This window comes from Micrasema longulum, unplaced genomic scaffold (genome assembly GCF_059751315.1).
Source record: "Micrasema longulum isolate JH-2025_06_02 unplaced genomic scaffold, ASM5975131v1 h1tg001642l, whole genome shotgun sequence".
NCBI lineage: Eukaryota > Metazoa > Arthropoda > Insecta > Trichoptera > Brachycentridae > Micrasema > Micrasema longulum.
In genome coordinates, this window is record NW_028278821.1 from 373,258 (window position 1) to 394,086 (window position 20,829).

The following is a 20,829-nucleotide window of genomic DNA, read 5'->3' on the forward strand; positions in this document are numbered from 1 at the left end:
GTTGATATTCTCCCTATGTTGAAATATATCGATTGTATTCAGGTCACAAGCATTAACACATAATTCTGGAAAGATCGATTTCAAATGTGTTTTAAACCTTGTTTTAAACATGGGAATTATTATTATGAAAATGAAACTTTGTTATTCGTGTTACACAGTTTTATTTTCATAATATTTTATAATGAAGTGTTACGAAGTGAATGCCGATTCAATTAACAATATCAATTACATGGGTTTTATATTTATTTTGGCAAAATAATTTAAGTCTACAGACGTTTGCGGCTCAAACCTTTTTGCTAGAATGTATATAAAAACTACAAAATTGGTTTAAAACACATTTTAAATAGAAAAGACGAATTTTTCACAATTGTAGTAAAAAACATGATTTATTTATATTTTGACCTAAACATGATAAAGTGGCTTGAATATATTTTAGAATGAATTACGATAGTTATTTTTGTAATCCATAAATGCATTTTAAAAAAAATACAATAATTTTGATCAAATCTACGTTTATTTAGGATACTATGAATTATTGTCAGACTCGTGATGTAGTGGTCAGCGGGTTTGCGAACCATGCAAGAGGTTTTGGGTTCGATTTCCGACATGGTTGACGTGAAATATTTATTTAAAAAGGTGTTTTTACACTAGAATATTTCATAGTCCCTGGACTAGTATCTGAAGCGTAAGACTGATCATCTTACCTTTATGTAACAAAAAATATCAAGATACACTGCGATTGGTATAATAATGCAGTGCCCTATGCACTATTAGGTGCGGAAAGGGAATGATGATAATGTATTATTTTTAACACTTTTTAATTTTTTCATACATAAACATAAAACAGGTTTTAAAAAAATCAAGGATATTTTGTAGTTAAGATTATTAAAAATTACGTATGGCCAGGATATTATTTTTTATACCACGGTCATTTAAAAAAAATGTATATAGGTATTAGTCAATTTTATAAAAAGAACATTTGTAGACGAATACTTGAAAATTTTTGGGCCAAGGTGACACAAATAAATACTTCAAATAAACAAATAAACACTTTGATAATGATCACCAATCACCACAATTACTTCATACTACGTTTATATTAGTATTTCCTACCTGCTGAGTAAATTAAAAATAATAAATTATGTACCTTGTTGATCTAATTATGCATTTACTGTATCGACGCATGTTTTTTGTGTTTAATTTTGATGCAATTAGCATAATAAATATTTATTTAATTCCGGGGTCACACGCTATTCATATTGTGTAAACTAGGAAATAAAAACATTTCAATTTTTTTTGTGTATTATATATTGTAGGTTTTTGTTAAAAAAAATATGATCTTCAGGATATAACTATTATAATATCTATTTTCTACAGGAATGGAAATCAAAACATAAATAAAAAATCAGATAATATTAATTATTGAATCATAAATATAAATGACAAAATTCAACTAAATAATAAAAAACAAGAAAATAAAGGTAATTAATATTTAATCAGTCAAAACTTATGTCAAAGAACCAATTCACAGGATATTAAAATGTCTACTTTTATCGATTCCTAGCAGAGCGGACGTGTAATATTGGTTTTACAATCTTCTTCTTCTGCAGCCTTATTCTCTCCACTGCTGGATAAAGGCCTCTTCCAAACGTCTCCATTCCTTCCTATCGCCCGCTCTCATCGTCCATGTTTTACCGGCAATAGAGGCAATGTCGTCCAACCATCTCTTCTGTGGCCTTCCAACACTTCTTTTGTTTGCCCATGGTCTCCACTTTATTATTCTGGGTGTCCACCTGCCATCATTTTGCCTCGCCGAGTGCCCTGCCCACTGGCATTTCAATTTCGCTGCACGATCCGAATAAGACGCCGAGCCGGGGTCGTGGATATCATGGTTTTACAATGCAATAAAAAATAGTAAAATATTGCATTGTTCCTGGACTGGAACCTGAATCGCAATATTGATCACCTAACCTTCTATGTAACAAAAATGATCATGATACGCTGCAATTGGAGCAGCAATTCAGCGCCCTATACACCACTGGGTGCAGACAGGGGAAATATGATGATGATGAATATGATAATTATTATTATAATTTGCATGTACCCATGTAAAAATAATACGAGAAAATACTTGAAAGACGCCTTTACGTTTTTTTATCTGAATGTTGCTGTAATTCCATTTTCTTCGTGCTCCATACAGTGCACAAATACACCCACGTTTGCGATAGTTTGAGTTTTATTACATAATGTGACAATTGCAGTAATTGCACCGTGCCACAAAGCTCTGTTCCGGTATCAGAGTCCACCCACACATCTGGATGTGGAGGGCCCTATTAACTCCCGCCGATGTATCCCGCGGGCCTACCGGAAGCTCCGCCATCATGGGGGTCCTAAATTGAAATGACTTTTTTCATTAACTGCCCCTGTTAACCGAACCAATAACCGCCGAGAGATGTGAACGGCTCGTATTTAAAATGGTTCAATGACCCGGGAGATCAATTGTGTTAGACAACATTGTAATAAAACCACATTTTTACAGGAGAGTTTACGGTATTACTGACCTTGCTTCGGCGAAAGACAATTTTTTTGGTTTTGTGAAACACATGGTCGAAATACGCCACAATGATGAAGTTATATTTTTATATTTGTTATAAAACTATTAAACTCCATTATTATACTATTAAGCGCTACGATTTTGCACCTGAAGCGTAAGACTGATCACCTTACCTTCATAAAACAGATGCTCGAAATACGCTGCTTTGGTTTACCGATGCAGTACCCTACGCACCACTGTGTGCGAAAGGGGAAATGATGATAATGATTGTTGGGAATAAGAGATTTTTTTTTTAAAGAGAAGCCATATAAAACTCATTCAATAGATGCTGGACTTTTAATTTGTCATGATCGTAAAATTTTTTATTTTTATTTTTTATTTTATAATTTTTAATATTTTACTTTTTAAAGGGTTTATTATTTTGTTTCTTTTCATATTTTATTTTTAAAACAGTTGAAAACCTCTGAGCTCTTATCAAGAGACAATTAGAATTATACCCAAGGCATTCAATATACATTGCAACAATCCCAACAAATCAATGATTTATGATTTTTGCTTTTTGCTTTTTCGAATATACTGCGTTATCTTTATTTTTATTAAGATAATTTTTTAAAATTATTATTTTTACCTAAGTATGTCAAGTATTAAAATCACAACGTTATTATAAAGAATAATGTATAAAACAACTGTGTAATACGAGTATGTATGGATATATTGTTATTATATTATTTCATAATATTGTAATAGAACACTGTTATGTTAAATGTATTCATGTTTATGGTTATAAAAGGCATTTGTGCCTGTACACACTAATAAATAAATAAATAAAAAACAACGACGTGTGTTATTTACTTCAACTTTAAATGAGAGCGGTTTATATATTTACGTCGCAACTTGGTAGGTACAAAAGTACATAATTTGATACTTGGGATACATATACATATTTTCTCTCTCATTCAAGATCAAATATAAAAGAAAGCCAATGTCGCATTTTTCATACATCCGTCGTTGTTCTACGATCCTTACATATCGACATAAATCAAAGGACATAAACGGTCTCATTTTTCCTAAAGAGAACACGGATCAAGGAATTTCGCTCCGTATTATAGATTACTTTTCGTGTTTTCTGTACAATTATAATCCTTTATTCTACGTTAGATCATTCCCATCGCTCCTTTAGATTATGACTTCCTATGAATAAAATCTTTAAGAACGCAATAATTATGTACGAAATGGAACTGAACATAACTGAACCTATTTATCAATTCCACAATGCTTTTTTGCGATAATTAACCACGGAGAGAAATACAATTTATAACAGTTAGTTAATACAATAGGTATTGGAATGTCTTTTTTATAAATAGTACACAGATGTTAATATTTGCGCGAGGGAAAATATCTATTAATATGATTGCAAAATGTTCCCATCTATTTCGTCGGAGGTATCAGCTATTAAATTTTCGGAACAATGAAACTGCAAAAAACCCACTACAAAAGAGAACAAATCGTTACGTTCTTCAACGCAGTTAAAGATCTAATTCATGATGAGACGTATGTATTTGTTTTTGTAAAAATTCGTTGCACTTTATCCTATGACGATAATAAGACGCTATGAACACAATAATAGTATTTGTCTTATTTTCCATTCGTTTTATTTTATTTATTTATTTATTCATATTTTTCGCTTACAAACTATAATTAATGATAAAAATAATGTGACCTCACTGGGGTTTCCCGTGCCGAGGACACTTAACAATATACTTTTTTGAAATTACATTTGAGAATAAACAAAGAAGACTAACTTAAAAAACAATGATAATTAACAAATATTCAGACAGTTTTAAAAACAAGCTATTTATGTACTGTTATATTACAAAACACACAATGAAAATAACAAAAAACCTAACATAAGCTATACACTTCTGGAGCAGTTGATTCATTATTATATTGCTTTTAGGTATTATTTTGTATATTGGATTATGTAATACGTCTCTCAATAAGTTCGTAGAATGTCTAATAAAACAACAACTTCAAGGAAAAATACGTTTTTATTTATCAACATTGTCATCTTCAAGAGTGATACATTTATTCCTACGCTTCTCTAATATTTCGACGCCTTTTTGTAGAACGATTTATCTTTGTCCTCTAAATAGGCTGTAGTGTCGGCAATCACATCTTCATTGGAGTCAAATCTCGTTCCCTGGAGCATCTTACAACAGCCAGTAGTCGCCGGGGGCCAAATCAGGCGAACACGGTAGTTGCGAAAGCAACTCAAAGTTAAACTCATGCATTTTTGCCACCGTTACCACGGTGCATTGTGTTGGTGAAATATCACTTTTTTCTTTAATATTCACTAATAACGCCGTATAATATTCGCTATTGATGGTTCTTCCCGGAGGCCAAAACCTTATCAGCTGACATTTGCGATTTTGGTCGTTTTGGGCGGTTTTCGCCCTTACTGGTTACTGTCCACTCAGCTGGCTGCCGATTTGACTCTGGAGTGTAGTGATGGATCCATGTTTCGTCCATTGATACGTTTGCGCGAAGAAAAGTGAGACCGCGTTTCCTCTTAAAAGTCGTAAGTTCGTGAATATGTAAACTGAATTGAATTTGAAATAAATAAATGAAATGAATAATACGTTAAATAATGTTGCAACTATTTACCTAATTGTGAGAAAGATTAGGAAAGCTATGCAAATTTCCGTGCGGAAAATGCGTGTAAAAATCGGAAAGTCATACAATATTTGTATGATGTGCTGTAGGTATATATTTTTAAAATAGTTGAAATATATGTAATGTATAATTTTTATGTGACAACATTTACGATAAAAATATTATGTGGAAGCCTCTAATTGGACTTTATGATATGTATTTATGGTATAATTGTATCTTATAAATTTATAAATGTCTGTTGGCTTTCCAATGAAATAAAATAAATAAATAAATATGATTAATGATTTCTATAACCAAAATGATTTATTTTATTACCGACTGGTGCTACTACGATCTCCTTCATCAAGGTATAATGAACAAATGAATAGGTATAATCCTCAATTTGTTGCAACAGAGAGGGAAAACATTTTTGAGAAGGGGAAATGGAAGTCTGGGCATTTTCAGGGCTTATGACCGTCATTGGCTGGTTTAAGTGACCACTTCGCAGACCGTGTAACATTCACTATTCTGACCATGTTTAAAGATCCACATTTCCTCAAATCTTTCATCAGTTTACTTTTGTGAAGTAACGGAGCTGAAATCTTTATCAAGTGGGTGAGATTCATCCGGCTGAACAAATTCACCTACTAGGCAACGCCTGAAAACAATTGTACAATTTTTATACTTCTTATACCAGTTAGTCAATTTAACATTTGGACATACTCAAATCATTGTCGAGGTACAATCCTATTTATAATATCAACAGTGTCCACCCAAATCTAATACATGAAGTAATTAATTACTTCTTGTTCAGTCTTGATTGTTATTTAGTCAAGTGGTATTTTGTGTTTGTGGTATGGAGGACTTAGAGGCGTTCTTATTTTAATTTTATTAATTTAATGAATAACCACTTGAGCTTCAAATATACATTTTATTGATGTTTTCTATTGAAAAATGGGGTAGTTTGGTCAGCCGTTTCCGAAATGTTTAATTTATTTTATGAAAAGTAACCAGAGAGTATCCTATTACAGACATAATTATGCAAATCGGCTGAATGTCAGAGTTGGGCGAAAAAGAGTAATTGAGTACGAACTGATTATCAAAGGCCAATAAAAAGCTCCACGGTAATAATCACCTGGGGACCTGGGTATAATTTCCTTCGGAGGAGCACCAATCAGGCGCTTCCGTTGATTGGCGGGTATTTTCATTAGGAATAACTGTTCTCCGTACAAAGTATAAAGTGTATAGTTCGTACTCTGTACAGTCTGTACACGCTACCAAATGGCTTCCGACCTGACCCATAATTACACGGCTTACTCTTGCTGACCATTGAGTTTATTCTTTTCGAGATAATCCAATCTGAAATCGTGGTCGACCTTTGTTGTACCGTTCCAGATGGGTCATTAAGGGAAGCCACTTGTATACATGTCGATGTCGGTAGGTAGTACTTGTAGATAAATGCTGAAAGGTTGTGTGATAAATAGTTTTCATACAAAATAAACTACAAAATTAATCATACAATACATAAATCATCCCGTGTACTTCAAAACTCAATTAAATCTAGAGGATTTCGTCAAGTAGCGGCTATTTTTATTAGATATTTTTTACTGTTTAAAATACGGTAGTCAAGGCATATACAGAGCTTATAATCTGTCATTGTCAGCCCGTGGTGTTGTGGTCAGCGCGTTTGCCTGCCATGCACCAGAATATCATTATTATTATGATTTATCTCGCAATTAATCGAACTGTTTTCCATCCCCTTCTGAAAGAGAATGCTAGTCAAAAACAACGCCGAGAAGTTTTTATATCATTGATTGGACCAAGCTTATAAGACGCTCTGTATGATGATGAGTTTAAATGATGCTCGTTGTTGCCCGGCTTGCTCTGTAAGAGAATAGTCTCATCACGACAATAATTAGCTCTGAGATATGGCAGCACAATTTATAGATGACTCTTTATTTTAAATCACCTCACTTCATCTCAGAACAAACTCAAGCAGAGAAACAATGGGAACATTAAAAAGATAATTATTGTTTAACTTTTTAATTGCCCGGTCCCTTCATTAGCTAGTTACAATTTACAATGTTTTCTCGTCTTGTTTTAATTAATTGTTTGTGAACAGAGATCACACGATCCAAACATTTCTTTTAAAATTATGTACTGTGAATAAAAATCGACTCACGATTCTTAGCTCCAAGATCCAACATGGAATATTCTCAAAGAGAAAAAACGTTTGGGTCATTGAATAGATACCCCGTCTTAGAGTGTAGTGGTTAGTGCGATTTGTTCCGAGCACGATATCCCGATTTCGATGCAAATTAAATTTAAATGAATAAAAGGAAGGCGCTTTATAAAATGTTTATTTTAGCCTACACGTAAAAAAATATATGCTCCGGTTCTAGTAAGATATTCTTGTACTTATATAGTATCCTATGCACCGCTAGTTGTGAATTATGGATAAAGGATATAAAAAGAATCAAGAAGCGTACCATTTTAATACCGAGTTATTGTTTCATTTAAAAATAAATGTGTTTAATAACTTTTAAATGAAATATATATATTTTTTTTGCACCACAACAGGCCAGGAGGCCCAATTACAGTGGTGAATTACATCACAGAACACCCAGGCTTGAGAAAAATCACTTTTTTATATTATGTACATTGTTAACCAAATTAACCATTGGATAAAGCAAGCTAACTATACGAGTAGATATTTAAAGAATTGATTTCAAATTGATTGGTTTTGACATCCCACCTTACCGTCTACTCATTTTCCAATAATGTTGCTCATTGTTGCCCCCAAACATCTACGACAATAAAAAAGTATAGTGTTATAAAGTACCTTTGTATTGTCCTAGATAGTAATATGAAATGGAAATTACAGATGAATGCTATGATAGAAAGAGTTGGACAACTTATTTGTTAGATTAATAAACATTCTCTTTTCAAAACATAAAAGCTGTTCACTACGCAATCATACAGTATATTCTGCAGTATGGAATCATAGGCTAGGGAGGAGCTTACAAGACAAATTTACGTCCACTTTTGATTGCCCAAAAAACCACCGCTAAAATTATATTTAAAAAGCCTAGAACCTATTTTTTTAAGAACTAGACATACCCTCAATTGATGACATCTTTAAAAAAGCATCTATTATATATTTAAAGAAAAAAAAACCCACTAATTTACAAAATTCTCGAAACCCTAGATTTCCAAATATTTTTACTTTACACTGAGGGAATACAACTGCAGCTTTAAATCATTATTCATATGTTGAGAAAAATAACTTTAATAATCTTCCAGAATTCTTCAAATTAATAGCAAATATTACAAAATATAAATTAAAAAAAAAAAAAAAACACAAGACCCGCACTATCCTGAACTCCATACAGTAGAAAATTGTTTATCTTTTAGAATAAAATATTTAATTTTAAGGACGGTTTTAGATAAAGGTTTCAGCTCTTTAACTTCACAAACATCAACAGATGAAAGAATATAGTTGTTCAAATATGGGCAGAATGGTGAATGTTACACAGTGTGTAAAGTGGCTACTTAAACCAGCCAATGACAGGTCATAAGCCCTGTAGATGCCTAGACTTCTATATTACCTTTTCTAAAATATTCTTCATCTCTGTTGTAATATGTTATTGTTTTTATATTTTGACTGTCTTAGAACGGAGTTTTTTTACCCTAGGTAGACAGTCAAAGCAGTTTTATATGAATATATAATTTTATATGTATGATAAATATAATTTTTAAATATATATAATATATAGGCTCCATCTCTCCTAGGTTCCTTCCCTTCGTGATTTTGATAAAGCTTCTAAACTTGTCTACGCCCAAACTTTGGCAATAAATTAACAGAGAAAATTTTCCCGGAATTCTATGTAAAAGTAGTAGTACAGTAAATTAATGCGTCAACTAAATTGTAAGTAAGAACTAAGAATTCGTGTTTTTAGGGACTAAGTTTTAGAGAACGTTAAATAATATTTTGCTTAAAGTGGGTAATATTCCTTAGGTTAAGCATGTTTTCCTTTGTGAATTTGTGGGTAAAATCCCACATTTAGTAGTTAATAATTATCACGTATATTATCACCATAAAAATATATATAACGCTATACCTATAAATCTCATTCAATAATGTTAGAAAAAACGTAAGTGTGAAATATTTTCTGCCGTGATTAAATGTTTTTTAATTATAATGTAATTCTACGAGTTCCTATCGAAAATTCCTAGATCTGAAGCTCTCAATAACGAAGGAGAGGCGAATAAATGAATGTTTTCATGTCCCGTTATATTCCTTATCGTGATGAATTACCACTGAGCTAAAGCCACAAGTACTTGTAATGAAGTTTAATAATCACACCTAGTTTGGATTCATATCTAATTGGCATAATTCATAGCCCGTCCATTCAGAGACCAGAATCTGACGGAAATCAATAACTCCCAGTGACGCGTAACAGCTATTGGCGTGGATCAACCGCAACTGCACCAGTCAATAATATTCAACAGTTAACTCCAACAACTATTTTATAATCTATCTGGTGTCTCGTTTCTTCGCCCATTCTTTCAAACACAAGCGGATGAAAAGAAAGCCGAGTCGTGAATTGGATTGAAAAAATGTTTTTAACCAATTAAAACCCAGGGAACCCAATTGGCGGGTAATTTAAACCATAGAACAAGAATTTCAAAACATTCCATAAACGGACGAGCATAATAAGACAAAGCCATAAACGATCAAAATGGACACATGGATAATCATAACTCATATCGGATACTTGTATTATGTATTATTTTACTTGTAACTCGCCGCTGCGTAATAATAATTTGCACGGTTTTTCAGGGCTGGCATGGTAGAAAATTTTTCTTTCAATTTAGTCATATCAGTTAGGCTGTGCCCGTGTTAATGGCGAAGAGGGGTCGGCAAGCCAGAATCCTATCCTGTTTCACAAAATACACGAGATAAAGTGATTTCTACGGCCGCGAGAGCGATTAAGAATATCACCCCAGGGCCATACCGCGAAACTTCGAAAGAACATTTTTTATGATGAATTTTTAAAAATGACCTTATTTATTTTTAGAAAAATCTAAATTTTTAAAACATTTTATAAATTGAGATTAAAAACATTTTTGGCCAACGAAGCGACTAAGGATGCGGCTGGGAAGGAGAGGGGAAGGGGTTTGTGTGAACTTTGGTTTAGTTATTCATATGAACTAGTGATGTCGTTCAAAGGAGTTCGTTTTTATGAAAATATTTTTAATTACTTTTTTCATACATTTTCAAAAGCTTTTAAGCAATCAAATACGATGTCTTAATGATGGGCAGAATTTAAGAAATGGTAAAAATCTACACGGCATGATAAAATAACAAAGGGTAGATTGATATCTATTTTTTTTCATTAAAATTTTTATTTTCTTATTTAATGGCAGGAAAACGCAACAACCACCATGAGGCCGGACTAGTCTTCACTCGATTTCCTTTTGCAACATTTTTACCTGAGATAAGCCGCTGAATAAATATTAAACAAATACAAAATAACATAATACATGTCAATCCACTCTAATTTTAATGTGCGGATTTGGATGGTACAAATAAAAAAATGGGCAACGACTACGTGCCTGATTGCATCAAAAAGAGTTGATTAAAAGTTTTCATGAGGAAGTTCGAATGGGCGGCAAATAAATAAACTAAATGACATATTACTACGCTTATTATTAGTCTTAATACTAATCTCCCATTATCCCAGTGTTTATAAAAATATAAACCTTTGGCCTGTACCTGTACATACTACTTTTATATCTCCGTCATAAATTAAGTATTTTATGTGACAATGCGGTATGCCGATATAATAAATACTTGTCTATCAATAAAGAAAATATAATCAAACTATTATCCAGTACAGTTTATAAACAATTCTAACTGTGCTAATCAGCTACGGAAATTACGCAGATACATTTATTAGTAGATATTGATAAATTGTCTATCTTAAACTCTGAGCTTATCCAAAGAGATTAAGGGGAGTACGTGAGTAGGATAAAACATTTGTAAAAAGTTACAACTTACTAACGATTAAACATTTTTCGAACCACAATTTTTTGATGAATTTAAAAATGTAAATATTGCTCTGGTTTTGTAAAATCAGAAATATTTTAAAAGATATTACATTTCATTCTTGTTTTTATTCATTTATCTTTTATTTAATAATTTAAGAGTAAACTAAATTCATTTAACTCAGTAATTAGACAATGAGGAACTTCAGCCCTACGGGAAATTGGATAAAAAAAAAGGTTTTCTTGCGCGCGGTAAAAATTAGAGCATTAAATTGTACTGCAAAGTTTCTCAAAAATGTTTTCCCTCTCTGTTGAAATAAATTTAAATCTGAATAACTCCCTAGGGAGGAAATCCAGCCAGTCTGCAAGCATTTGGACATACTCAAACATTGTTAAATTACTTCCTTGTAAAAAAAGAAGTATAAAAATTGGAAAATTGTTTTCAGGCGTTGCCTAGTAGGTGATTTGGTTCAGCCGGATGAATCTCACCCACGTGATAAAGGTTTCAGCTCTTTTACTTCACAAAAGTCAACAGATGGAAGAGATGAGAAAATGTGGATGTTCAAACATGGGCAGAATAGTAAATGTTACACAGTGTGTAAAGTGGCCACTTAAACCAGCCAAAGACAGGTCGTAAGCCCTGTAAATGCCTAGACTTCCATATTCCCTTCTCAAAAATGTTTTCCCTCTCTGTTGAAATAAATTTACTTATGTATTTAGATATGCATACTAAAAATATTGTGTAAAATTGCGAGCGCTCGAACATTTTGTGCGATGATTTTTGTTTTTTTTCCATATTTATGATTTTTAATATTAAATAATTATTACATTTTTTAAATATTCAAGGTATGCGCCGCATCCACAGTAAGTATGGACGGAACGCGCTTGGTACTAGGTACCTATTTTTAGGATGTATGTTATAGCTTAATTTTAAGATATATTTTTTTTAGCACCACAACAGGCCAGGAGGCCCAATTACAGTGGTGAATTACAACACATAATACCCAGGCTTGAGAAAACTAACAATTATTTTTTGTGTTCTCACAGGGAATCGAACCCGGAACCTTCTGTGCGTGAGTCAAGCGTCTTGACCACTACACCACGGATGCCCACTTATCCACGTTTATATGATCCAATCAATATATTTTTATTCTAGATTATGATGGAAATATTGCAGGTTATTTTTCCACACATAAGATTTTATAAAAGCGGATACCGTGTGTTTTGACTAAAAATGAGATAAACAATGCATTTTAAGCTTCTTAGATTTTCACGGGCGTTAAGATGCACAGTAAGTTTTTCTGGGTTATTCTGCCGTGTGTCGTTCGTACTCTTCACCGACGTTTCGGATCGCGTTACAGCGTCCATCATCAGGGTTGATGATCAACCCTGATGATGGACGCTGTAACGTATTGTATTGTGCACAATGCATTTTGTTGGCATCGAGTAGAATTTATATTTAAATTATTTGAAATCTTTTACTTCTAGGTACTAATTTATCGCGAGTACAGCAACGTTATCCCAGGTAGAGTTATCGTAAAGTTCCCGAGTTCATCTCCCGGTGGCGCCAACTAATTACCGGAGGGCGGCATGCGCCTGCGATTGCGCGCCGAGCACGCGACCAGAATACTAAATACTAACTAACCAACTAGGAAGTAATGTGCACTCTGTGCTCGATTCTGCGCACTTAAATTTATAACGAAATATAAACTACATTCAAATAACATTGATATCAAACGAGCAATTAATTATTTATACACCATGTATCGTGATGGCATAGCGGCGAACCTGATTTAGACACGTGTTCCGACTGCCTTAAAAAATTGACTGTGATGGTTTTTGAAAGAAATGCAAGTATGACTAAATGTGAGATCAGTGTGAATGGGGTTATACTGAAACGGGTAGATGAATTTGTGCAACTGGGAAGTATGTTTACTAGAGATGGAAAGACAGAAAATATTGAAAGAAGGGCGAGTGCCGAAAACAGATTGAACTGTGCACCCAAATTAACCTTGCCAAAAAAAGCATTTCACAAATGAATCCTGCTGCCGACCCTTATGCATGGGAGTGAATTACGGAATTGGAAAAAAAAAGATGAATGTAGGCTGAATGTTGTCGAAATGCGATCTCTCAGGCGAATGTGTAGAAAAATTATGTATGATAGGTGCACAAAAGTCGATATCCGTGAATAATGTATGGCTGAGACGAGCATTACCGTCAAAGTATATTAATGGTTTTTACTCGTTAATTGGTTAACTATTTTGACATATTTACATATTTTACATGTTTTTATATTTTTGTATGTTCAAAATTTTAAGGTAGTTTTAATTTTTGTTTAGTAGATATGATTTTTAAAAAAAAAAAAAATATTTTTTATTTTTGGTTGCATTTATAAACACCCACTACTTTGACATATTTTTTCTAAAGTTTCAAATTTATTCAAGTATACGTTTATTCTTTAATTTGATTGTATTTTTTTCTCTATTTTTCTACTTTAAAAAAAAATTAAACCAAATAGTTTTGTTGGGTTTTTTTCTTTCTTTCTTCTCAAAACTATTTTTTATTTATTACAAAGCATCAAAAGCAAAATAAATATTTGATCATTATTTTACATATTATGTACAATGACTCTTTATTTTAATCTTAATAAAAACTAATGTCTGAGCACCCGATGACAAACTATCATTTAATAGTTTATCGGGACAAATATGTTTTAATACTTAGTGTTTTTTTCTTATAATGTATATTGTTATTATATGGATTATTATTATTGTTATTATTACTTATTCTTACATGGATATTTTATTGAATAAAGACTCTTATAATAGAAAACAATTATATATTTTCTTCAGTGATTTTTTATCGCAAACCGACGAATGGAGATTTCAGTTCGTAAAGCCTTTTTAAAAGGACCTCCTTTTAAGGCAACTCATTGAAAATAAAATCAAATACAGGACCATTCATGGCTTTATGGCAGCTAATGGACGAAGGCTGACAGAATTATTAAAGTAGACAAGTTTTATTTACGTTTTGTTTCAATGCAAGGTAGTTGACTGGAGCAATGGAGCCGGCTTCAAGGCAATAATTATTATTGTGCTCAAACATACTGGCCAATGAACATAATTCTACGGACGAAAACAGTAAAGTTGAGAAATTTCCATTTTCTTACTATGGGTATTTCTTCAGACACAAGTTTGCTAATAAAAGCTAACGGCAGTGCTTTAGAATCGCTAAAGTTGCGTAGTGAAGTGTGGCCGTTAGTGACTTGTGTTTTAATAAGGGGCTGTTTTGATTCCCGGTTGTTACATCAGGGCCCGTATTACAATGGGAAGGGTAACATTTATCTACAAAGTAAAATTGAGTTTTTTAAACGAAAAATTGAATATGTATACAATTTTTTTCTAAACATGTTAAATTACAATAAATATTTTATCCGTTAGAGCTTTATTATGGTCCAAGCTAGTTTCTCAGCATGCGTCTCTATCTGAATATAGAAATAAATTGGAGCATGTATATAATACTCGGTTCACTAGTGTAGATGGACTAGCTCTCCCTAAATTCAATAATAAATACGGGAAAAGAACACTCGAGTACAATATACCAAAAATGTATAATATGCTCCCATTAAATATAAACATTTAAAAAAAACTTATCTGGCTCAAGAAAAAGATGTCTGCTGAGAATCTGGCTTTTACGTGGTTTAATCTATTGAATTTTTTTTTTATTTGGTCAATTTTTAATTTTTTTATTTTCGATGTACATATTTTCTTTTTTTTTCTACAGTAATAAGAGTTTTTATATGTTTATAGAATTTAAAAAATTAAGTTAATGTATAAATAAGAGAACTTTGAATGTTGATGGATGCAGAAAACGAGGAAGACCGAGAAAGACATGGCATGATAAAGTCCATCAAATACTTGAAGATAGACATGTCAAAAGTAGGATATTAAAAAAAAAAAAAACAGGTTAACGATGATTACACTTTAAATTTTCGGGCAAATATACAGATTTTCGAACATAAATATCGATTTTATTTTATACCGTCTCGATATGTACCGACGAAATTAACGTTTTTTATCGTGGCCCAGGGCCCCGATTAAGAAAATTCATTTTTTCTTTACGAAAATGCGTATATTTGTAACCCGTAATTAAACTTGTTTTAAAAACAATTTCATATGAATATTATAATTTTCATACACAAAATTTAATTTGACTTCATGTACGATTTTTAAGATAACTTTCCATTGTAACACAGGTCTAGAAATCAAAAAGATAAAGTTAAAAAATGGTATTATTAATATTTAAAGCATTAACTTTGTGGTCAAAAATTTTAGTAAATGTTATTAAATACTTGTATATAACCACTTACCGACTTTTCTCGACTTTTCCACGTTGGTTTAATTGGTATCCTGACGAAGAGACGGGTACGTCTCGAAACCGATAGAGATAGAAAAGTCGGTAAGTGGTTATATACAAATATTTGAAAACATTTATAAAAAAATGGTAATAATTTGAATCGAGTTGTGGTGCCGTGGCTAGCGTTGCGGACTCACGGATCATAGGTCCGAGGTTTCGATTCCCACTCTGCCCCAACTTGATTTCCATTTTCTAACAGTGAGTTATTTACAACTCGTTGAAAATGGCCACCAAAATTTAAATATTTTGGTTAATTATAAGAACGCTAATGTCTTTTTCATTTAAAAAAAAAAACGTATTGATGTTGTTTTGTAGATAGACCTATATTTCCTGATTATACTCCATTGTTAATCGTATTGATACTTTTTTATTGACAAATGAGCGCTTTCGCTTAAGTAAGCATCTTCAAAACCAGTCTCAACTTCCAAGAAGTTTGATTGGAGTTGTATACAAAAATTACTTTTAAAATATGCAAAACAGAAGGCGACGGAAAGATATGTGATCTGTTTTCTAAGGTAGTAGTAAAAACTGGTTATACGTATTTTAAGTATCTAAATGTATTTTTACGTAAATAATGATTTTTTTTTTACATGACTGATTTCATTAGTGTTGTTTTCTTATAAAATATGTATGCAATTAGCAGATACGAACTATTTTCATTTTATTTTGCTTGTCTTTGGCATCTTGTTAGATTTCCGCGGCAGTGTATTCTGTATGCACTTAGCGAGAGGAAGATTATGATTATTTTTATCTCTAAAGTTGTATTGGATAACCAATATTTGTAATACTTATGTCAATTTTTGTGGATTTAACCGAAGGAGATAATTTCAATCAAGATCGACAAATATCTCAACACAGTGTTACTGTAGAATATAAAGGTATTAAAATTCCTAGACTGCTATTTTAATTTTACATGAATTATGAATTCTCTTTCTTTGTTGGGCCGTGAGATATATTTTAGTTTATTTTTAAATAAATATTTGGGTTCTTATTAATGAGGAAGTTCAGTGGTTTTTTTTAATTGTTTTATTTGTTAATAGACTGTTTAACTAAGTCATTTTTTTTTTCAATTTTTATGTATCGGATTATCAGCGCTACGATTTTTTTAAGTTGTGTATTTCTGAAATAACTCCGCGTGTAACGTCAGAGGTTCATTTCCGCTTATTCTCATTCAGTTCTTCCCATTGGTCCAAAAGCGACAAGCAGACCGGAAATCTTCCATAGCTCTCAGATCATAGGTTGATTCACATGAACCAGTGACGTCATTCAAAGTAGTGCGTTTTTATCAAAATATTTTTTATTATTTTTTAAGTACATTTTCAAGAAACTTTGCCGTACAATTTAATGCTCTTATTTTTACCCCGCGCAAGAAAACATTTTTTGTATCCAATTTCCCGTAGGGCTGAAGTTCCTCATTACCAAATATTTAAATTTTCTAACCATTTCCCAAAAGTCGTAAATAACTTGTGCTCTCTCTATTATTACGAGTTATTGCTTTGTGAACAGCTATAATGTTCATTTCGTTGTTTGATTATTAACAGGGAATTAGCGTTTAAGTTATGGTTTAAAGGTTTATGTGATACAATAACGCTTTTAATTTAGCTGTAATTAAAAAAACTAACAGGACATTTTAATTATAGATTACCACGTGCCGCGCACTGAACATTAATTTTACGAAATGATTACTTGTTGGGAAATGATAAATTTATATATTATTTTCGTCACCCGCATAATTTACCGGAATCTGATCCAGCGTGAAATTATACTGTTTTTGTCGGGTAACGCTTTAACTAAATGACTATTCAAAATTCATTACGTCTAAATAACAATCATATATTCTTTTATCTAGGGTGAAGGTTGGCTATCACCATTGCAAGTTTTATTTTGCCCGCAGCTCCAACCGCCCTGAATTTGAGTTAGTACGGTGGGACCACTGTCAAGTTTTAGGCTAGGAGAAAGGAGATACGCTTTCTTCCCCGTTGCGTTTCCCTTGAACCATTCCCTGCAAAATAATTCAGAATATGTTCTACTTTTCACCCTGCATGAAATACCCGAGGTTCTAGCTTACTTCTAAATTGTGTTATGTTTTTTTTTCTATCCTGTGCATTTTAATATAACTGTATCTACAATGTTTGATTATGTCCAAATGCTTGCAGACTGGCTGGATTTCCTCCCTAGGGAGTTGTTCATATTTAAATTTATTTCAACAGAGAGGGAAAAATTTTTGAGAAGGGAATATGGAAGTCTAGGCATTTACAGGGCTTATGACCTGTCATTGGCTGGTTTAAGTGGCCACTTTACACACTGTGTAACATTCACCATTCTGCCCAAGTTTGAACATCCACATTTCCTCAACTCTTCCATCTGTTGACTTTTGTGAAGTAAAAGAGCTGAAACCTTTATCACGTGGGTGAGATTCATCCGGCTGAACCAAATCACCTACTAGGCAACGCCTGAAAACAATTTTTCAATTTTTATACTTCTTCTTTTACCAATTCAACAATATTTGATTATGTCCAAATGCTTGCAGACTGGCTGGATTTCCTCCCTAGGGAGTTGTTCATATTTAAATTTATTTCAACAGAGAGGGAAAAAATTTTGAGAAGGGGATATGGAAGTCTAGGCATTTACAGGGCTTATGACCAGTTAAGGAAATGTGGATGTTCAAACTTGGGCAGAATGGTGAATGTTACACAGTGTGTAAAGTGGCCACTTAAACCAACCAATGACAGGTCATAAGCCCTGTAAATGCCTAGACTTCCATATTCCCTTCTCAAAATTTTTTCCCTCTCTGTTGAAATAAATTTAACTGTATCTAAATTACATATACGTTTAAAAACTCACTTATACTTACAAGCGATTTTGAAAAGAAAACTAATTTATAATAAATTTCCTCTTATGTACATCTGGCATAGAATAGCATTTATCATATGAATAGGAGAAATACGTATATGAATCCAACGTACATCAATAAAGGTCAAAAAGAAAAAAAAAATATTATCACTGATGTTTAAACATATGTAGAATGGTAAATGTTACACAGTGTAAAGTAATCTCTCAAACCAGCCAGTGACGTTTCATAACTTTGTAAATGCCTAGAAATCCATGTTTTTCGCTCTCGAAGAAATTTTGCGACTCTGTTAAAATATATTCTAATATTGATTAATTCCTTAGAAGAAAATATAGTATTTGTTCACAAAGATTAAGACTTGCTCAAAATGATCGAATTATTCGGTAACGCCAATTAACTGTTGGTTCCTACGTAATAAAACATAAAACAATAAATACCAATGATGTTTTTAATATTTTGGACACATAAACAAAAAATTGTTTCAAACTAGAGCCACCGGCACTAAAGCTCGGGTTTCCTAGGATAGCGGTGCCCGTATTTTAACGGCCGTAGTGAACATTAATGCGGTTGACAGCCGTCGTAATGGTGACTAGAGAGTGGTTTCCTATAAAAATGGTGTTGATAACACCGTTAAAAAATAAAACCACTCTCTAGTCACCACTACGACGGCTGTCCACCGCATCACCGTTCACTACGGCCGTTAAGATACGGGCACCGCTGTCCTAGGAAACCCTAGCTTTACTGGATTATCGAAAGCGGTCGTTTTGGTTCGTTTAAGAATACGTAATAATTTTTTATAAATTTTTATGAATTTTTCCAATCGTTTTAGAATGTTGTAAATGTTATACGTTATATATTTTGACTAAGGTAATACATTTTTGCTTTCTACATTGTTTGCAGCAGTTACCTACAGCAGTAAGGAACGTTTTTTTTTAACCTTTTTTTTTATTTATAAGAAAAAATAATGAAGATATAAAATAAAAACAGGGGAATTTGAAGCATTTTGTGTACTAAAAATATCGATAGCACTGGCGACTCCGGGCCGAAAACCTCGGCAGTGCATTTATTAACATTTCGTCAACTTGTACATTAATTACAATAACATTATAACAATATGATAGGTTTGACGTGATAAACCAGAAATGATTTGGCAGCCCGTGCATCGGAACCAAGAACGCTAAATTCGCCTAAAATGATACGTACGTTATATGTTACTAAATCAACTAAATTCGGACTAACATCATGTCATTGCGCAAGTTGAAAGTGACGTTACAAACATACTTCAAATCTGCGCATGCGTTGGCAATGCCCGGAGAATGTATATTGTCTTCTCCCTCTAACACATGATTCACCGGTACATAGCGTAGTCTATCTCGCTCAAATCACGGTTTTAGCAGATATGGTGTTTTTTATACAGATTCAGGGATAAGGATTGTGCAAAACAGAATATGCACGGCGACGATTGCGCATGCGCAGACAAGATGAGCAAATCGTCCGCTAGAGTCGATCTCGCTAGATCTTTTAGCGCTAGTATTGAATATTATGATGTTGTATGAGTAAAATATTGCAACGAATCCATGTTTCTTTGCATGATATATTTTAACTATCAATTGCTAATTTATTTACCCAAATTTTTACTTGGCAGTGCAATGCACTTATGTACATGCACATACTAATGAACCACCTCTGATCGATAGGTATAAATAAATAATTGTAATTCTATAAAGTTTATATTTGAAGAACTAACTTTGTGGTTATTCATAATAATAAAATAAATAAAACAACTTTGCTTCTTTGCTATGCTTCTTTGAGAAGCTTGTTTGCTTTGAAACCGGTCGGTGAAAAATTAAAATTAGTGGTTAAAAACAAAGTTGTTTTATTTATTTTATTATAATTGTAATTCTAGTTGACAATGAAGTTATTTTATGCTTACTATTTAATATTATTTAACAGTACGATCACGAGATCAATACATACAGCACAATTTATCAAATTGTTCTAGCTGATTTTATTTTAAAATAAAACTTGTTGAATACGATTATTCTGAGAACTCCAACAGAAGATTATATCCAGTTATATGTATCTGTACCTGCTAAAAATGATTGATGACTTCATTATAATTAGCTTAAAAAATCAATGAAGTATCACATTACAATTTGATATTATCTTTTAAACATTTAGATGTGTAAAAATAATTAATACCTAACTAAATATATTCGTCAGAACAGCTGTTCCAATACATGAAGGTGCTGGATATAAGACAACTGTACCTAAAAGAAGCACTTGCACACTTTTGGTCAAACAA

The 20,829-nt window shown here is 32.5% G+C and overlaps 1 protein-coding gene across 7 annotated transcripts in view; it reads right to left on the reverse strand.

Moving 5' to 3' along the window:
• The window catches only part of Prosap (SH3 and multiple ankyrin repeat domains prosap), a 270,868-nt gene that overhangs the window by 112,203 nt on the left and 137,836 nt on the right, over nt 1-20,829 (reverse strand). The window lies entirely within an intron of this gene.